General features: G+C 43.7%; 1 protein-coding gene across 1 annotated transcript in view; it reads left to right on the forward strand.

The window, feature by feature from the left end:
• Positions 1–258: 258 nt before the first annotated feature.
• LOC118473335 (NADH-ubiquinone oxidoreductase chain 5-like) overlaps positions 259–19,365 on the forward strand; it is a 23,089-nt gene continuing 3,982 nt past the window's right edge. The window contains exon 1 of the mRNA XM_035962569.1: positions 259–19,365. This exon is cut by the window's right edge and continues 1,163 nt beyond it. The gene's annotated coding sequence lies outside the window, so the exon portion shown is untranslated.

Raw genomic sequence — 19,365 nt, forward strand, 5'->3', positions numbered from 1 at the left:
AAAGGCGAATAGAAAGACTAGTTACTCGCTCTAAAGTATTATACGTGAACTATTCTCACAGAGGAATGAAGGGAGCTGGAACCAGGCTGCCCAGGAAGGATTTCTGAGCTCTACTCTAGTATTGACTGGCTTTCAAGGAATGGAGCTGCCTATATAAATAGAAAAAGCTTTGCCCCGCACCCTAGCGAGAATTTCATTTCTTTAAGTAAGCTGCTAGGTCTTATTTGATGAAAAGCAAGACAATCCACCATGGATCGGAGGGGGCTATATACGAAACTGAGGAGCTCTTACCTCTATTTATGATAATAGAATAGCTTTGGGTGGCTTCACTTATCTGATAGCCAATGAGTCACTATTCCAATCACCGCCCCTCGCTCGTGCCCATCCATTAACGGAACGGACTTACCGTTACTAAGCTCGTAAAGAGGAGGGCTATCTTTCTTTGAGGTTGCGTATGATTCTTAATTTGAAATGAATGAATCTGTTCATAAGATTTGGATCGAAGAAGCTGCCTTACCTTCTTCTCAACCCCGTCTTCGAAAGAAAGCGAGCTGCTACTTTCTCTATCCATACTCTATCCATATCTGCCACTAACATAACTTTATAGCATAGCTGGATTGGATCCTTGGTAGGAAAAACCAAACTAAGGAACAGGACTGGATCCTAATGGTCAATCACCCCGGCAGCACTTCTATTTCGGTTATCCCCCGCCCGCAGAAGCTGATTCGATTCAAAGATATGCGAACGAAAGGAACATCGAACACACGATATGTGATTCGAGATGAGATTGCCATCCCAATAGGAATAGTCATAGGGAGCTACCAGACCCCGGCCATACATATCCGAATGAGACGAACAAGCATTCCTCCGTTTTAGGTCACTCCCTTCTCAGGATACATACGACTAGAGCGTAGATACTTTACCCCCCTTCCAGTAAGGGATCCTGCCAGAGGAATTCGGGGAAGAGAGGGACAGCTATGCATCGAATTTGGATTCCTCTCCTCACATTATACGTGTGGGTGCCAAAGTCAATAAAAAAGAGACCTGGAGAAAGGTGGTCCTGCAAGAAATGTTTTGGGACTGGCCTCTGACTTTGAGGGACTAAAAGATTATTTTATTTTATATCTATTTGGAGAAATGTCCCGGCACTTTTCTCCTATAGGTTGAGGTTCATTTTCACCCGATCAACCTCGTCGATCGCAGGCAGCTCAAAGAGCGAGTGCAACAGTCTTTCTTTCTTACCTGGATAATGGAACATGCTCTAGAAGCCCGCTTTTAGAAGCTTTATCCGTCGTTCCATTCCAGCCCCTCTTGGGATAATGAATGTAGCGTAGGATATAAAAAGTGAGTTCTAGGCCCGATTCGTCTATAGAAAAAGGCTTGTCCTTTTAGAGCTCATTGGATAGGAGAGAAGAGTTTTCAAGGCATTTTTCAGGACATATTTATTTATTTACTCTTTTTATGACTGGCCTAAGCGCCCCCGAGAACTTTTAAGGGGACCAAGAGTTGCAAAAGATCGAGTGGAGCTTGGGAGAGTAGATTTCCAATCTGAAAAACCAGCATCTGCTTATGGTGCAAAATCCCATATTCGCTTTTCAGCTAACTAAGTAGAGTGCCCGCGGATATATATGTTCTTTTCAGGGATACGCTTTTTATGAATATGCAGTTCCAGATCTTGGTAGGTCTGTTTTTTCTTTTATTGGCGCCTGGAGGACTAGCCAACTACCTTGGGAGGGTCAATTGTTTTGAAAAAAGGTTGCATCTCCACGGAGTCAAGGGTGCTAAAGCGCTTTTCAGCCGGGCCATGGAAAACTTTTTACTTCTGATTTCTATCCTTAAAACTCCGATTTTTCGAACTCTTTGTCCCGATCTCTTAAGTAAAATCCGGTTGATGCCCAAATTCCCATTGAAATGCAGAAGTCGAAAATCCATTTGGGTTAGGAGATATGAAGTAAGCAGTATTGGATGGATCCTTAGTTCGGGGGCTACTGGGCCGGTTCTTGGAGATCAAAAAAGTTCTCCGTTTTCTTCTAAGTGTTGATGGGAACAGTCGTAAAGATCCTTTCTAGTAAGAAGATCCTTTCTAGTGGACCTCGGGAAGTAGTGTAAAGCATGAGCCCATCTCTTCTCCCGATATCACAAGAAATGCTTCTACCCGACCGGATTTCATCCAAGTAGATATCCGATACTTGACTCCTAAGCGGTAGGACATCCTTCCAGTCACTGTTCTCAAAGGACAGGCCAGATCACCGAATACTGCCATTGGTAGATCCTGAAAAGGATGAAGCGATAGAGCCTTCTCGTAGAGCGATAGAAGACAGATAAGCCGAACCCTATGCCAGCCGGGTCATGCTGTTATTGTTGATGATGCCGGTGATCATCTAGCCCTAGCCATGGATTGTGATGTGCCGGATCTAGATGAGTGAGCCTTTACGTTCCGTCCCCAGTTGGTTCTTCCAAAAGGGATGGAAGCCCGCGCTATAACATGAAATCATGAAATAGAGAAGTAAGTCTAGTGGGCCCCGTTCAAATCAAGTTCTGCTTACCGCTGATTCCCCACGGGCTACTACTGATTCTACAGCTCTAGGCCCAGGCCAATCCAATAATACGAGTAGAGAGGTGGTAGGATATGAGTTCCAATCTCACCCACAAGGGTATGTGCTCCTTGGTTATCGAACTATTCCAAATAAATCTACATAGGTAGAGATACAGTGCCAAGTTCGTGGGATTTGACTTCCTTGTCCATGCCGTGCTTCCCTAACTCGAGAACGGATTATTCTTCTACCTCTCAGAGCGGAGCAGCTTTCTTCCTCGCATCGCGAAACAAGACAGATCTTCGTACAGTCCAATCAAAAGTCTATGCCGAATCCTCAGATAGGTAGAAGGAATTCACCTCCCCTCAATAATCAATAGCTCCACTCCAAAGTTATTTTATTCGTCACATGGCGTAGTTCCTCATTGGATTCAGGATTGCATTTCATTCATCCTTAGCTTTGCTCAGCTCCAAAGTTATTTTATTCGTCACATGGCGTAGTTCCTCATTGGATTAGATACTGTTCCAACAGAAATGATACCCTTCCACTCACTTCATTCTACTTCCAATACGGGACAGGATGCATATTCCATAACGGATTAGAATCCTTTTGTTTCCATGAAACCCCACCTACAAGGTTCGTTTTCCCACTTGTTGGGATGGCCTTCCCGGGTTGCCAGAGCTATTTAATGATTCCAGAAAGAAAAGAGTCACTGTGAGGAATCCAAAAATATCTGGGTGCCTGTGCTATTCATGATTTCGACTAGTTTAGTTCTCTTAAGGCCTATGGCCCGCGACCTAGAAGGAAGTGTGCTGCGTTCCTTCATCTCGTACATGGATGAATACCAGATTTTCCCTTACTAATTCTGATTATGAAAGCATCTCCTCTTCTCGAAGCAGATAGAAGAACTATTTTGGGTTGGCCCGGAACTTACTTCTAGTGATCTCTATGCCTTTACCCCAGACTATCAAGTAGAGCTTAGAGCGCTTTTATCCCTAAAGCATTCGTGCTAGCAATCATGCCAGAACTCACTTCCATGGACTGAGCTATTTCATGAAAAAAGAAAGATAGGTGTCGACCCAACTCAAGAACAAGTATTTCCAGCAAGTAGGAGTGACGGTATCAAATGATATCAAGTTGAGCATAGCCGCTGGGCTAGCATGAAAGAATGATGTGCTCCAGAATCTCGTACTAGAGACGGTAAGGTAGCACGGAATTCATTGAAAGGTGTGCCAGAGAGATAAACGGTGTGTTCAGTCTCCCGCGCATGTTCGCGTTCTCCACAAATCTTGCTTTCTAAGGGCTCACCTTGAGTGGTAGTTCCCGATCTTAGTTCTCATAGTGGACTCGCAATGACATATGGAAATGGATCTTCTCTTCTCCCTGGCTATCAACGGAAAATCTCCTATCATCCAAAAACAAGGGGTTTCTTACTTCGGGTGGCCAGTCTGCTTTCAAGACAGTTTCCTCTGCATAGGTTGAGGGGTTAGTCTTCTTGCTTGAAAGGCGGGGTATCTAATTTCGAATAGAGTTTCCTTGCTTGCCGCCTAGCTGATCTTGAAGATTGTGGAAGACTCCTACTGCCATCTAATGGTTCTTACCAAATCCCACTGTCCTTCTTTTGGGGTGCCGGGCTATCTACTATGGTATGCAAGAAATCAGCCATCTCTTCTATTGGAACCTTATGGTGACTATTTGCTCGCTCGGAAGTAGATCTGGATCTGGATATTTACTATTAGTATCTCTCTTTCTGGAGTGCCGTTCTAAGGTTTCTCTTGACTCAAGAATAGTAGGTGCGGGTCTAGTAGACGTAGACAGACAGTGGCATGATTCATATTCCGGACTTTCATATTCCTCTACCTAAGATAGATCCGCGCTCGGTGCGCTATCGCCTATATAAGTTAAGTTAAGTTAAGTTAAGTATGGAAATTGGGAACTCTTTATAGGAGTGAGTTGCTCATCGGAAACTCAAAGTCAGCAAGCAGTTCTTGGATTGGCCCGAGAAATCTCCATTTGCTAGTGCTCGTCCCACCATCAGCCTCATAGCATTGAAAGGACAGGATGGCATCGATTCCATTCAAAACTGGAAGTGAAACAAAGTCAAGTAGTCACAGACCCATTTATTCTTTTTTTGTCATTGGATTGGATACGTTACAGGGTTCGTTCACGACCCACACTCGAGACTGTTCATTTCATTTCCATATTCAATAGCAAGCACACTGTTAAGGCTCATCTTTATGCGGGTTCTAAGCTAAGCTGGCACAGAAAAATTCTTGGATTATGGACACGCTACTGATCCTCATTGATCGACTCGGGCCTGCCCCTATATATGTATTTATTTGATCAGGGCCTATTCCCACTATCACAACAAAAATAGAATTCCCCGGGTGTCTACGGAGCTCACTTCTGAGATAGAGCTGGCTTCTCACTACCGGCACTCGCTAGAAGAGAACTCTCTCTTGACTGATCCTGATCCCATTCATCGCAACAAGACTGGTACCAATATGGACTTGCTTCCTACCAATCCTTCCTATAATGAGTTCCCATTAAAGTAAAGTAGAGTTCCCACCTCCGCCTAGTCCGTTTTCCCGTGATTTTCGCTATCAACCAGATTTTCCCTCGTACGAGAGTCTGAAGAAAAGAATCAAGTATGGAATCCCGGGATTTTCGTCCTCAAGCCTTTTTTATTAGCGAAATGGGATGATTTCATGCCAAAAAAATGGACTTTCGCCGTATAGCGAGATAAAGAATTTGAATTGTCAATCGACTCTCTAGAGGGAAAAAGCGAGAATGAACATTTGCCGTATAGTGAGCATCAAGTTTTTCATTTGAAATTGACTCGTACGAGGGAAAAAGCGATAATGGACGATTTTCCCATTGAGACTCAGTTTTTTCAAAAGAAATCTGATCCTCCGGCCAAGCCGAAGTTCCTGGAACATATGGATCAATCAAGTGGTAAGCCGCCCGGAAGAAACCTTTCCCTTGCCTCCCTTACCGAAATCAAATCAGGGCGACCAATCAAGCTAGGAAGAAGGATACCGACCTTCTCCATTGATCATATAGAAATGAATAACGAACTGGCTAGATGAGAACCGGCTGAAAAGCAAAGAGACTATTTCAACCAAGCAACCATGGGAACACAGACCCGCACCCACGATAAGAACTCTTTTCGGAGGAAGCTTCACCTTTATATGTATGCCATCCATTTCTGAGTGAGGCAGGCTATTATCGTTCTCCGCAAGGAATCAACCTTCGAGAAAAAAAGGGAGTCCATCTTTAAAATCTTATGCTGCCCCAAAATGATGGAACCAGCCACTAAAGGCAAGCTACATCTCTTCTAAAAGAGGAATTAGGAACGGGAAGTAGGACTCATTTCACAATGCAAAACACATAAATGAGAGCACTTTGCTTAAAGCTGAACCTACGAATCTGTACTTGCGCTTTTTCACTTGCTCCCCTCAGAAGAAGTTAGAGCTGACATTTATTCAGGAGGAAGTGTTGTTGGCCATGTAGGTTAAGTCTTCCTTGCTTTCAGGGACTTCTTTTTGTTGTCATCTACTTGGTTTCAGGGATCTCTGTATGTGTGCTGTGCATATACTTCCCTATACCCTCACTTCATCAGGAAAGCAGTCGATTCTCATCTCAGAAGATCTTACTAAAACGCATCGCTCATCTACGTAAATTCCAGTCAAGTCAGGGAAGTTGCTGAGTTGATAGGTCAAAAGTACTACTTTTGCCACTAGGTGAGATACACTTTTTTGTCAATCGAGCCTGCCGCCCAAGCGAAAATAGGGTTCCGTGGTTTTCCCACTAGGGGAGATAGACTTTTTCTTCTCTTCTCCCTGTGGAAAATAGGCTTGAGTCATTTTCCAGCACAAACATTTTTCAAAAAGAAATCCACTTTCCCAAGCTAAAATAGCAAGTACTACTTTGACAGCTATATGAGATAGACTTTATCTCAATCCATCCTCTCTTTTACGAGAATGAAGAGGAACAGGAATTTGGGAGTTAGTTGGTTTTCAAAAGATAGGAGTCATTAGAGTTGATACCGCATCCCTTATTCTTATTCGAAGGAAGCAATCCCACTACAGGCTAGCATTACCGATACTTGTACCAATACTTCTCTTAGCTTGTCATTTCTCCTATCTTTTGAAGAAGGAAAGGAAGAAGTAGTTTTAGTTAGAAATTAGGATTAGGAGAGTGCTGCGCTTGTGTTTTTGGAAGAAAATGCAGCTCTATCCTGGATAGATCCTTGATTCACCGCCAGCGGAGGGCCAGAAATAAAGAACTTTGTCTCAACGGAGAATCTCTTCTGCTCATCTCCGCGAAGAATGAACCCGTTACCACTACAAAGTGAGAAATAAACCGCCAAGGATATACCATTTTTGGCTTCCATATCTGCACGGGGCAAGGGAAGAAATATATCGTAGAAAACATCCTCTCCTCAAGCTAGGAAGCAGGATTGGAAAGCTATGGTTATATGCTGCCCAGGTCTTGCGGTATAGGACTTTACTACTCTACTCGGATGCCAGAATCAGAAGATATCATATTCTCCCAGTTGAGGTAAGAACCAAGGTCATCTAGCCTCTCATATCTTAGCTTAGGTATGGCTCGGTGCTGCTTACTCGAAAGGAAAAGAGAACTCGACTGTGTGTGCTACTACTATCTCCATATCAGGGTCGGGGGTATCCTTTAAGGAGTTGTGAGATGAGAATATTTCCAGATCTAGATCTCTTTCTTTGTAAGTGGACACCATTCCAGATACGGCTAACTGCTTGTTTTTCTTTGCTTGGCTTGAAGGTTGTATCTGTTTCCATCCATTGATACGTTAATATTTCCATCCTTTCCTTTAAGCTACTCTCTTTCCTCAAGGTTGGTCCAACTTACTGATGTCGAATTCAAATAGTCAAAGCCTTATCTTATAGTTCTAACGTTGAAAGAGCTTAAGGATGCATTTCTTTTGAAGGAGGAAGGAAAAGGAGTTTCGATGCAACTACTTAATTCGTAACGTATATAAGTCGTGGGGACACCAAAATACCTCTCTTCTCTGTCGTCGCAATAGAGCAGTTACGATACTGCTTCCAAGGAATACTCTTTTCACCAAAAGCAAAAATCCCTTTCGTGGCCGGAGGAAGATAAACGGCGATACAGTCTGAAAAGATAGTTGGTCGTGTGCTAGTGGAAAACCTCTTTGATAGAGCAGGGGAAGTCCCCATTGGGCATAGTAGCTCACGTTGTATTGAGGCAGATTCTCCATCCAGGAATTCCAGTCTTTGACTCGGGAAACGAAGAAGGCCGCCCTTAGACCGGAGTCCTTGGGCACCCTATATACCCACCCCCGAATGGACAGGTAGCCAACCAACCTGGCGGGAGTCGGCGGCAGAAGTGCCTGCTTGGTACGGCTAAACACTTCTCTTTTCTTATTTTTTATCCACAATTCCTGGCTCCCTTTCTTAATTGGGTAGACTTGGGCCATTGTGCAATTACCATCCTTTGTGCGACCAGGCCCCACGGGAATCGCCTTGAAGATGTCCACCCCTTTCTTAGAAAAATGGAAAGAAAGGTGCTCAGCGACGACTGCCCCTTCTACCTTTACTTTTTTGCCACTCTGTCTCTTTGGAGCATCCGTTTCCTCATATTATCGATTCATAAAGGTCCATGAAAGGAAAGAAGACCGCTTTCCCTTGCTTCGCACCTCGTCATAGCCCTGAAAAGCTCACCCGGAGTTCTAGTTAGAGAATGGGGTATGATTCACTACTTGCCTACTGCTACCTGGGTCGTGAGATCGAAGAAGGTATACTATTAGACAAGGTTCATTCCAGCTTTGCTGCTCTTTTTCTTTTGATTCTTTCTGTTTCTGTTTACTTGAGCTAATTCTTTACTTGCTTTCGAGCTAACTTGGCGGAATGGAATCACAGCAAGAGACAGGGCTAATGGTTGGTTCTGTCTACTATATTTAGTATGATTTTTATATCTTCGACCTTAAGAGGCGGTTTACGAAAGAGAGAGAGCTCGTGGAAGACTTGAGAAATGGAAATATCTTTCCATTTCTTCCTAACAGGATGCAATGCAGGTACTGTTTAGTTTAGTAAAGAAGGAACAATCCTCGTATTGGAACCGGTCGAGGAATATCCCTCACCCTCGTATTTGAAAAGAAGTGAATCAAATACAATAGTAGGTAGGAAAGAAAAGCCATCCTTTGAGTAGTAACTTTACCAACCAAGGTAGGGATAGTCGAGAGCAGGATGCCGGCCTTATTCTGTTTAGAAGAAATGAAATTGATTCACCGGCAAAGAAACGACTACTGCGAGCAGGAGCGATGCAACCGACGGGAGGACAATCCTAATTGGATTGGCGGACTAGTGAAATTCATGTAATTTAGAGTTGGCAATGGGAGCTGGTGATAAACAGGTAAGGAAGCACTCGACGAATAGTGACATTTATGAATGCAAAGCGGGGCCAAGGCAGATATACGGATCAGGGGTATAAGCTAAAACAAGCAGAAGCAAAGCCGACTTCGAACGGGGATAATCGATAAGGCAAGGCAGCCCTCCGGTCATAGGATTAACGGATTAGCTGGAAAAGTCATATGCCTCGGAGAGCAAGGGTGGTACACCAGGAACTCGGATTGCGATGCTCCGGAGAAAGTCATATCGGTTTAGTTTCGATCATATATGATATTTAAAAGAAAGAAGGATCTGCCAATGGTACATTGGTGCATTGGGGATTTCCAGGAAGCAGGTCGAATCGGAGCGGAGCTGAGGCCCCGGATGCTGATTAGCGAAAACAAGAACTAGCCCCGCAGGGCAGGACCATATTTTGTAGTAGTAGCTTTTCTCACTGGTAAAGCTGGATAGGTTAGAGGATGTGAGCTAGCAGCAGCAAGTTAAGTAAGGGATAAGATTGGTCCCTCTGTGTCCGGAAAGATACCTTTCTGATCGCGACTTCGGTTACGCACAAGAAGATGGGAGCTATTGGCAAAGGTAACCACCATCACTAGGCAACCAACATATGCTTTTCCAAAGCCAGAACTAGGATAGCGAGCTGGAAAGGAGAAGTGAACTGGTTGAGAGGAAGAATCAAGTAGAACCGATAGAAGCTCTTGTTGCCTTATTTGAATATGGACCAATCGACAACCTTTTCTTTGAAAAAAAAGAGGAATCATGTTTCCGACCTTGCCACCGGACTGTTTGATGGAGCGGGGAGCCTGTAACAACTAGAACAGACAAGAAGGCTTGCCAAGAATAGACGAAGGCCCTTAGCCGAGGAGCAAGAAAACGGATGTGCGAACAGAGAACCTCTTAAGGTCTCTTACAGAGAAGATTCTTGCCTGGGTCTTCGGTTCCGATGTTAGTCCAGTGGCAGTTGCCTGTCATATAGTGGGAGTCCTTCTTCCAGCGAGAGAATTGAAAAGCAAAGTGAAGTTTATCCAGAAGTTGACCCAAGTTTTGTCTGCTCGTGAGAAGACGGAAGAGGAACTTTCTGAACTGCTCGGGCAGGGTCACCAGTTGGCAAATAGCATTCGCGCCTCCCATCCGCACGTGAGAACTTGGAAAGCTCAACTGGGCTCGAAGCACACTTTCGCAGACTGATCTGCTTAGACTTCGGGCGTTGGGGCTTAAAGGGAAACCACGCAAAGCTCCGGTGATCCACTCTATTCTATGGCAACCTCCACCTCCTGGATGGATTCAAGTTAATACAGATGGATGCTCGAGAGGTCAGCCAGGACCGGAGGAATCTTTCGAAACTGCAGAGTGTACATGGATGCTTTGCGCTTTCGTTGGGCAGCGGATTCGCATATCAGGCAGAGTGGGTTGGGGACGGCTATCGCTATAGCACACTCCAAGGGCTGGAAATACCTCTGGATCGAGTCAGATTCAACATATGTTGTTTTTTTATTAATATTAATAAGTCAATGGCATCTAGGTAAATTGCTTACTCTTGCTGTGACTAATAGTTGGCCTATTCGCCAACTCGATGTAAATAACGCGTTCTTGCAGGGTTCTTTAACTGATGAAGTATTCATGGAACAACCACCTGGGTTTTCAGACTTTTTGACTCCTGATTATGTTTGCAAGTTGCATAAGCCTATTTATGGCCTTCGGCACTCGTGCTTGGTATAACGAGCTTCGTACCTTTTTAGTATATGAAGGATTCCTCACATTCCTCATTGTTTATACTTAACTCCCCATTTTAGGTTAGGTTATTTATATACTAGTTTATGTTGATGATATAATCATCACTGGATCCGCAGCAGCTGAAGTGAATGCTTTTATCTCTACTCTTGCCAAACGATTCTCTATAAAGCCAGCTTTCTTATTTCCTTGGAGTTGAAGCTCACTACACTGCTAATGGCTTGTTCTTATCTCAAAGGAAGTATATCAGTGACCTCTTGCATCGACTTAACATGGCTGATGCCAAGGCTGTCTCAACGCCTATTGCTACTACTGAAGTGCTTAAATTATCAGATGGCTCGCCACCGGCTGATCCAAAATTATACCGTCAAGCTCTTGGGTCCTTACAATATCTCTCTTTGACTCGTCCTGACGTCTCCTTTGCCATCAACAAGCTCTCTCAGTTCATGCATTGCCCATCCACACTTCATTGGTGTGCTGTAAAACGCCTCCTCCGATATCTAGTTGGCACTCTTGACTAAGGTCTCTTGCTCCGTAAGAATTCTCCTCGCACTCTTCACGCATTTGCAGATGCCGATTGGGCCGGTGATCCTAATGATCGAACTTCCACTTCAGCTTATGTTGTTTTCCTTGGAGCCAATCCTATCTCTTGGAGTTATAAAAAGCAAAAGACAGTTGCTCGATCCTCCACCGAAGCCGAATATCGGGCCATTGCCTCCACTGCCGCTGAAGTCAATTGGATCATGAATCTTCTTCAAGAGCTGAAAGTTCCAATCTCACCCACTCCAGTCATCTATTGTGACAATGTAAGTGCCACTTATGTTTGCGCCAACCCCGTGTTCCATTCTCGTATGAAGCGCATTGCCATTGACTTCCATTTCGTTCGAGATCAAGTTGCTACTGGTAAATTGCGTATTTCTCATGTTCATACTTCTGACCAACTTGCCGATTCACTTACTAAGCCCGTGCCTCGCCGGCACTTTTAAACTCATCGGAACAAGTCCTCAATGGCCAGCCAATCTTGCGGGGGCATGATTCAATTCTAAGCTAAACCCATTCAACTGCTGTAAAAAGGTCTGAGCCCTGCGTTGATAGAAAGAGCGCTCTTTTCATGAAACTAGAAATCTCGTAAGAGAAGAAGTGAGAAATCGGATCGACAAAGCACCATTTCCTCCGCTCAAGGAAAATCAATGCCGAAGACTGACAACCAACATCGATAGGTATTACAGTGCCTCTGAGTTATCTCGTACTCGCGGTTTGACCTACCCAACCAGCAACTGAAGTGGAAGACTGACTGACTCAGGTGTTGGCTTTTAGCTCACCTGCCAGTCAATATTCTTATTAGACCCGTGTGACAATGGTGTTTCCAACACAAAAAGTATGGTATACTCAAGTAAAGTACTAGCTTCACCGGAAAAACAACTGTAACTCATGTGTGATCGCGGATTCCACGGTAACTGTTTGTTGTAGTTCCAGCTCTACATTAGGAGCATAGGGGCTCTATCTACATACAGAGTTTGACCCACGGTACGGCTGAAAAAGGTAAGCCGGTTAAGTGCTTTAACCATTTAGTCAAAGAGACTGAGCGAGTGAATTGGTTTTCTGTTTTGTCAGCGGATCTTACGAGCTTTCATAGAAAGCATACTATACTATATATTTTACCGCGTACAAGGACAAGTGGTGGCACGACACGGAAAGTAGCATCCCCATAAGGATGAATTGTTGGTTCAAATCGGATAATCAATCAATAGGGAAAAAGGAAGGGATTACTGTAAGATGGAATGCTCGCGTCGGAATTCATTCTTCTCGTTACGGTAGCCTAAGAGCATTCAAGAGCTCAGTTAGAGCCTCTCAATTGATAGAGGCATGTTCATATGAAGCGCTACGCATATCTTATTTTACCAAAATAGGGTGGGGCTGGTAATTGAAGATCTGGGATCTATCAGTCAAAGTGGACTACTAAAAAAAACTTCTGTTGCAAGGTAATTTTTTTTAAGTCTATTTAGCTTCTTCGTAGAAAGAAGGGATTTGCTGCTTTCTTAGTAACAATATTCTTATGCTATCTGGCTATCGAGAAGAAGAATGGTTAAAAAAAAGGGAAGATAAACAAACAATTTCTCTCCCTTCCCCTAATCTAATGGAAAACTTTCCCGAATCTAAAGGAACTAGCCGTAAGATAAGATAAAGAGGTGGTCGAATACGGCCACTCATCCGCTTCCTAGCCGTAACAGATGGAATTGGAATCTCACTTAATGAAAGATGCACTATGCTTCATTCAATTGGACAGCTTTGCCCGTCTCTGGACTGTACTCTTTCAGATTCGGCAATGGATCTTTTTTTTTACCCTTCTGGGGACTAGTCTAATTCTTAATTAGCAATCTAATCTTGAATAATATCAAGCAGTGTTCCACAATAGCCTGTGCCGTGACCCATCCTCCTGTGACACTGACAGTAGCAGGAATTGTTTTCAGCACCTGGAAAAGGTTTTTAATCGGAGTCAGGCAACTCGAGAGCTCCAAAGGACATAAGAACTTCAAACAACTTTTCAGTGTGAACGAGATAGAAATTGTACTTCTTTTGCTCTTTATGTTCTTTGCCCTTATTCTTCATCTACTGTGGTTGTGGTACAAACTTTTTTGAAACGTCTGTCACGACTTAGTTTGAGCGGAATGAGATAGCTTTCACCTCTTTCTCCAATATCCATAAATTCTGAAGCTCGTTCTATTAACTGCGCAAATGTCGTTATCCCGACAGGAGCAAGAGGAATTCGAAATTCATAATGCAATCAAATAGAGACTTGTTTTTTGGGAATAGGCTCCGAACATTGCATCGCCAAGAGTCTGAATCGAGCAATGAACTCCTGGGCTTTCTCTGTCGGTTCCTGGATGCATTTCCTCAAGTCGTCAGTAGTGACTGACTTCTTTCTTTGGAAGGTCGGAATCCGCCTGAATAAATCGCACATATGCTCCCAGGACTTCACGGAATTAGGAGGCACAGAGGTAGGTATACCAAGAGAAAGCTATGTGGGTAAGCGACGAGGGTTAAACCTAAATAACAAGTTTTAGTTTCCAGAAGTATCTCCACGCTGAGCGATGAACCTCGCCAAATGCTCTTTTGGTCCATCTTTTAGGTTCAATTTGGGCAATATGTATCCCGTGGCTCGTAGTCAATCTCTGGAGGATATGGAGGATCATAGGCTAGGTAACCTTTTCACTATTCATTTATAAAGGTACCTTCAAGTAACCAGGTCTCTTCATCCTTATTGGGCACTCCCACAAGAGACAATTCTTTTTAGCCTCTAAGAGACAACAAGAAGAGCCTAACCAGGACCTTGAGATAACAGCCCATAGGGTAGCCCCTACAGAGCAAAAATCTAAGGCCGGAATACCGGAGTTCTTTCTTTGCTTCCAAGAACATAGATTCCTTCTTCAACCCAGGTCATGACCGAGGGCGGGTATCTCACTCGCATATCTAGAGCCCAGCATCTCTCCTGAACGACACCTTCCGCAGACTCTACTGGTGGTATTTCCCGAGGCGAGGGGTGCATCCATATCGGTCAGGAAACGACAATGACTCTTCTTCTTCCGGGTCCGGGAAGCTATGGGCACCTCACAATTCTTAGACGACATTAGTGGAAGCGAACATTCGTAGCATTCATTGTCACCGATCATTGAAAAAAGAAGCCGTACGAGGTTTAGATTTGGCGGCTATAGACTCAAAGGGCACAGACAGGCTGCTGGTACAGTTTTTTTAGCTAACTAAAGTCCAACTTCCTTTGCCGAAAGAGGATGAAACGGATCAGCCGATTCAACTTAGCATTACCCGACTCGTAACTTCAAGCACAACCATCCATCTCAATCCAAAATCTCCGATCGTCTGTGATCCCTCCTCCGGTTTTGGATATATAGACAGTGCCTGCTCTCAAACCAACCAAGACAGCAGCAAGTTCCTATCGAGAACAAGACGACAGATCAATATGACCAATTTATCTAAGGTGAATACGTGAAAAAGTGTTGCTTAGCTCAGTGAAATGGAATAAGGAAGAGAAAGTGTAGTGTGATAAGGGAAGAATTTTTAGGTTTTCAAGCAGATAGATATACAAACAAGAAGAATTCACATCAGAACCCTTTCCTGCTTCCCTTTTTTACCCATCGGACTCACATTTTGATCTCCTACGCTTGCTTTCACAGTCCCCCTACGAGCAGCCCGGAATCAATGAAGGAGTTCATTCAGCACCGAGCCGAGCGAGCGTAGATTCAATATGTTGATTGTACCGAACGAAGGATTTGCCTTATCACGAAAGCCACATTCGTTTCGTTTGAGGAAGTCACACGTCCTGTTCCCTATAAATAAGGAGATTCATTCTTTTTTTCAGAAATCCCCTCTTCTTCCTCCTCAAGCCCCTATCACAAGACCAAGCGGATCTCATCCTGCAGAAGACTCAGAGCGGATCTATCTAATGGCATGGCTGGCTGTCGGATGTGATCTATTCTCGTGTCACATCGCTTTCTTTCTTCTCCCTCCATTTTCTTCACTACTACCGCTCCTACACATAAATCAAAGAAGCATTGTGGAATAGTGGCATTTCGTTAATGGCGAAAATTTTCTTAGTGAAAGGGTTGCCTGCGGCAAACTCAGAGCGGTCTCTGAAAGTGAATAGGAGCATAGCGGTATCATCCAAGCCAAACACGTCTCCTCAGTCAAGGGTCTTCTCGCGCAAAGAAGATCAAAAACATAACAACTGATTTCGCTTAATGCATGTCACCCACCCGCTCTCAATACAGCAAGTGACTCTCTCTCACAAGACAGAGAAAGATTACCGATTCACCCAATTTGATCAGAAGTGAGTTCATTGTTGTTGTATAGCGAAACCTTTCCTTGACAAAACCATTCTCAGCTAATAGAAGCCGAGCTATCTATCGGTTGAACGAAGCGAATGGAAAAGCCAAAGAAAACAGAAATCCATTGCGATTAGAAACCTGTGACTCTACAGCCAGGGCTCGATGGCGATGTAAGATAGAAAGAATGGGGAGTTAGGGCTTCGGTTTCCTCTGTGGCCAGTTCCAATTCCAAATCATTTGCCGACATGCGGACTCACTTCTCTTTTATGGGATGAAAGCCCTTGTCTATTTACGTGGGTGAATCAAGTACAACAAGTCAGGTCAGAGCTTGTGGTAGAAGATTGGGCTCTGCTACGCAGATCCACTCAACTAGGAAAGAAGTACGCATTGCTGACTGACTGTTTGAACGATCCTAGTTACTAGTAAGTAGCTAATCAAGTCAGAGTAGGGTGGCCGAGAAGCTTCTTGCCGGTGCCCCCCAAAGCAAAGCACAGACTCTACTCACCCACGCGTTTTCCACCTACGGAGGGAGAAATCATCGAAATATCCTCATCCCCTGAAAGGGAACCCGAAAACAGGACGAGAGTGGATAGGGTGACTAAGGAGGTAGTCAAAATTAGTAGTGAATTTTGGAAAGAGAAGATTACAAAAAGGCGAGAGCAGCATAATCGTTAGTTAGGGGTAAGAGGGGACGGGCCCGTATAGAAAGTAAATCCTTCTTTTTCCGATATGCCGCTCCGCAAGCAAGGAGTGCCACGCACGAGCGGAGCGAAAACTAAGCAAGGGGAATTCCGGCATTCCATGGAAAGCATGCGAAATCCTTTGATTGTTTATAGAATCAAAATCACTATATAGTCTTTCTTGTTCCACTTGCAAGGCAAGGAAAAATAAAATGTCAGTTTCGTTATTACAACCTTATTTTTTTATGTCAAAGACAAAAAGCTACGCGCAAATTCTCATTGGATCTCGGTTGTTCTTAACAGCGATGGCTATTCATTTAAGTCTTCGGGTAGCACCACCAGATCTTCAACAAGGTGGAAATTCTCGTATTTCGTATGTACATGTTCCTGCGGCTCGGATGAGTATAGTTATTTATATCGCGACAGCTATAAACAGTTCCTTGTTCCCATTAACAAAACATCCCCTTTTTCTTCGCTCTTCCGGAACCGGTACAGAAATTGGTGCTTTTTCTACTTTGTTTACGTTAGTGACTGGGGGGTTTCGGGGAAGGCCTATGTGGGGTACCTTTCGGGTGTGGGATGCTCGTTTAACTTCTGTATTCATCTTGTTCCTTATTTACCTGGGTGCACTGCGTTTTCAAAAGCTTCCTGTCGAACCGGCTCCTATTTCAATCCGTGCTGGACCGATCGATATACCAATAATAAAGTCTCCAGTCAACTGGTGGAATACATCGCATCAACCTGGGAGCATTAGCCGATCTGGTACATCAATACATGTTCCTATGCCCATTCCAATCTTGTCTAACTTTGCTAACTTCCCCTTCTCTACCCGTATCTTGTTCGTTCTGGAAACACGTCTTCCTATTCCATCTTTTCCCGAATCTCCCTTAACGGAAGAAATAGAAGCTCGAGAAGTAATACCACTAAAAACCTAGTTCGCTCTCAAATAAAAACCTAGTTCACTCGCTAAAGCATCCATGGCTGAATGGTGAAAGCGCCCACCAACCTAGAAAGGCTAAATGGGTAAAAAAGTAGGTTCGATTCCTGCCGGATGCACTGCCTCTTAAAGACAGAAACAGAGGAGGGAAAGAAGGTAGTATAGGGAACTTGCTTTTGGATTCTTATCGAAAGTGAATCCCTCTAACACTTCAGTTAGTGTTTTATGATAAAATCTTTGACACAACAAGTGTTAAAATCTTAGTCACTAGGCAAGAATGGAAAGAGCTTCTTTACCTGCTTGAGAGGGGAGTCAAACAGAGTCTGAGGAAGCATAGCTATAGCAACGTAGTGTTTGAGAAAAGTGTGCCTGGAGTAATAGGCCTGAGAGCTACCCGCGCAACTTTAAGAGTTAACTTCTAGAATAACCGGGAAATTTATTTTAGTATAACTCTAATTCTAATTGTGGGTGGTTCGTTACTTTTTAAGTGGTAAGCAAGTGATCCTCACAATTCGTTTTACCTGACTCTACTCTAATTGTAAGATAACTAGAAATAGGAGATGAGAAAGTCGAGTAGCAGCACTGATGGGAACATTTTTTGAAACTAGAATGGTTGATAATAGGAGACTCGCGTTGTAGGTAAGGCTTTTCAAAAGCCTCGACTTGGCTAACGCCCTTTGGTTTTTAGGATCAATTTGCCCGTGCTTGCTGGTGTCAGGGTTGCAGATAAGTTGTTTCGGTGCCATTTCCTTTGTTATGAATGAAATTTTGGAGCTCAGTTGATACCGAATTTGAAGATAAGCCCTTCCCTCTCGTGAACACCTTCGTTTAGTAGATCGGTACGGTTCCATTCAGAAGAAACTATTATACGTGGTCCCGTGGAGTACGAATAAGGCTTTAAAGTCTTCCTTCATATTGTTTGCTAGCTTCCTTCTCCTTGTTTCCTGCCTTTCATTCTTTATGAAATTCTTATTTATTTTCTTTGCTGACTGACGTTACACCAAGAATTTATTTAATAGCGTATATATAGCCTGGGCATCGATACCAGCCTTCCGTTCGCATGATATTAAGAAAGTGCCTACTACTCAATTTCAATTCAATTTCGCATTGGCAAATCCTTCCACTTGCTATCTAATGTAGTATATGAAGCCTTTCTTTTCTATTTCTTCTATTGGCTTGGCTGGTCTGGGGGATGCGGATCACGCGAAGATCTATAGTGTTTAAGTACATCTTTCTCTTCCTGCAAGCTACTGAGATATGCCTCAGCTGCAGGTGCTTTGTATCTCTGGTCAAGAGTTGGCAAGGGATACCAATGTTGTCGACCACCTACTTTTGAGCATAGCTTTTACCATATTCCTCCCTCGATTCGCCATTCATTCCTTCACAGCTGAGTCAATAGCTGTGTCACTGACTGAATGTAGTTCTTTTTTTTAAAGAACGAGGCCGCTAAGGTCAAGGGACCTGATCCAGAACATTGAATCCAACCATCAGCATTCGCAAGAAAGAGAAAGAACTCGGTTCAAAGAATCGCTTCGGTCTAAAAACGAGTCTTCCGAGATCATGTCTATGCGAAGAGCTTGAACCAAGCGTTCACACGCATACGCCCTCGCCCCTCAGAAGATTGGAAAGAATCCATCAGCGAGGAAATAGAGTTGTAGCAGCAGTGTCTCCACTATTTATTTATAAAAGTCCCACCCAAGTAAAAGAGTCCGAAGAAAGGCCTTATAGGAAAGCGTTACCAGGGATTAGAGTTAGACCACTTAGTAGCACCTTCAGGCTTATCCATCCACGCATGGAAGATTTATAGATCGACGTTCCGGAATGGTAGAAAACAAATCAATTCTAAGTTCTTCTCGCTCCATTCATCCACTCGCTGGGAAGGCTATTTTGATGCCTCACACAGGCAACTCCGCTAGGCGGCTAAGCAGATAAGACGGGATTTCACGTTGAGAACGAATGTAGATTCCTATCATCAAGAAAGTCGGCTACATCAATGAATTACTTTCCCCTAACATTGCTATTCTTAACAACCTAAATCAAAAAACCTCCTTTAAAGAGCAGAAGAATCCTTCTTAGATAAAGCAGCCTGAAGATAAATAAGAGCAACTCCTTCAAAGAAAATGAGAAGGGCCTCTTGAAATGCCTATATATAAAAGAAGGAAACGTTGTAACTACTTACAAGAATTAGCTGCGTATGCAGGTGCATGCAATAGTCTTTTAGTAAGGAAGAACGACGGG

The sequence above is a fragment of the Zea mays genome, chromosome 9 (genome assembly GCF_902167145.1).
Source record: "Zea mays cultivar B73 chromosome 9, Zm-B73-REFERENCE-NAM-5.0, whole genome shotgun sequence".
Classification (NCBI taxonomy): Eukaryota; Viridiplantae; Streptophyta; class Magnoliopsida; order Poales; family Poaceae; genus Zea; species Zea mays.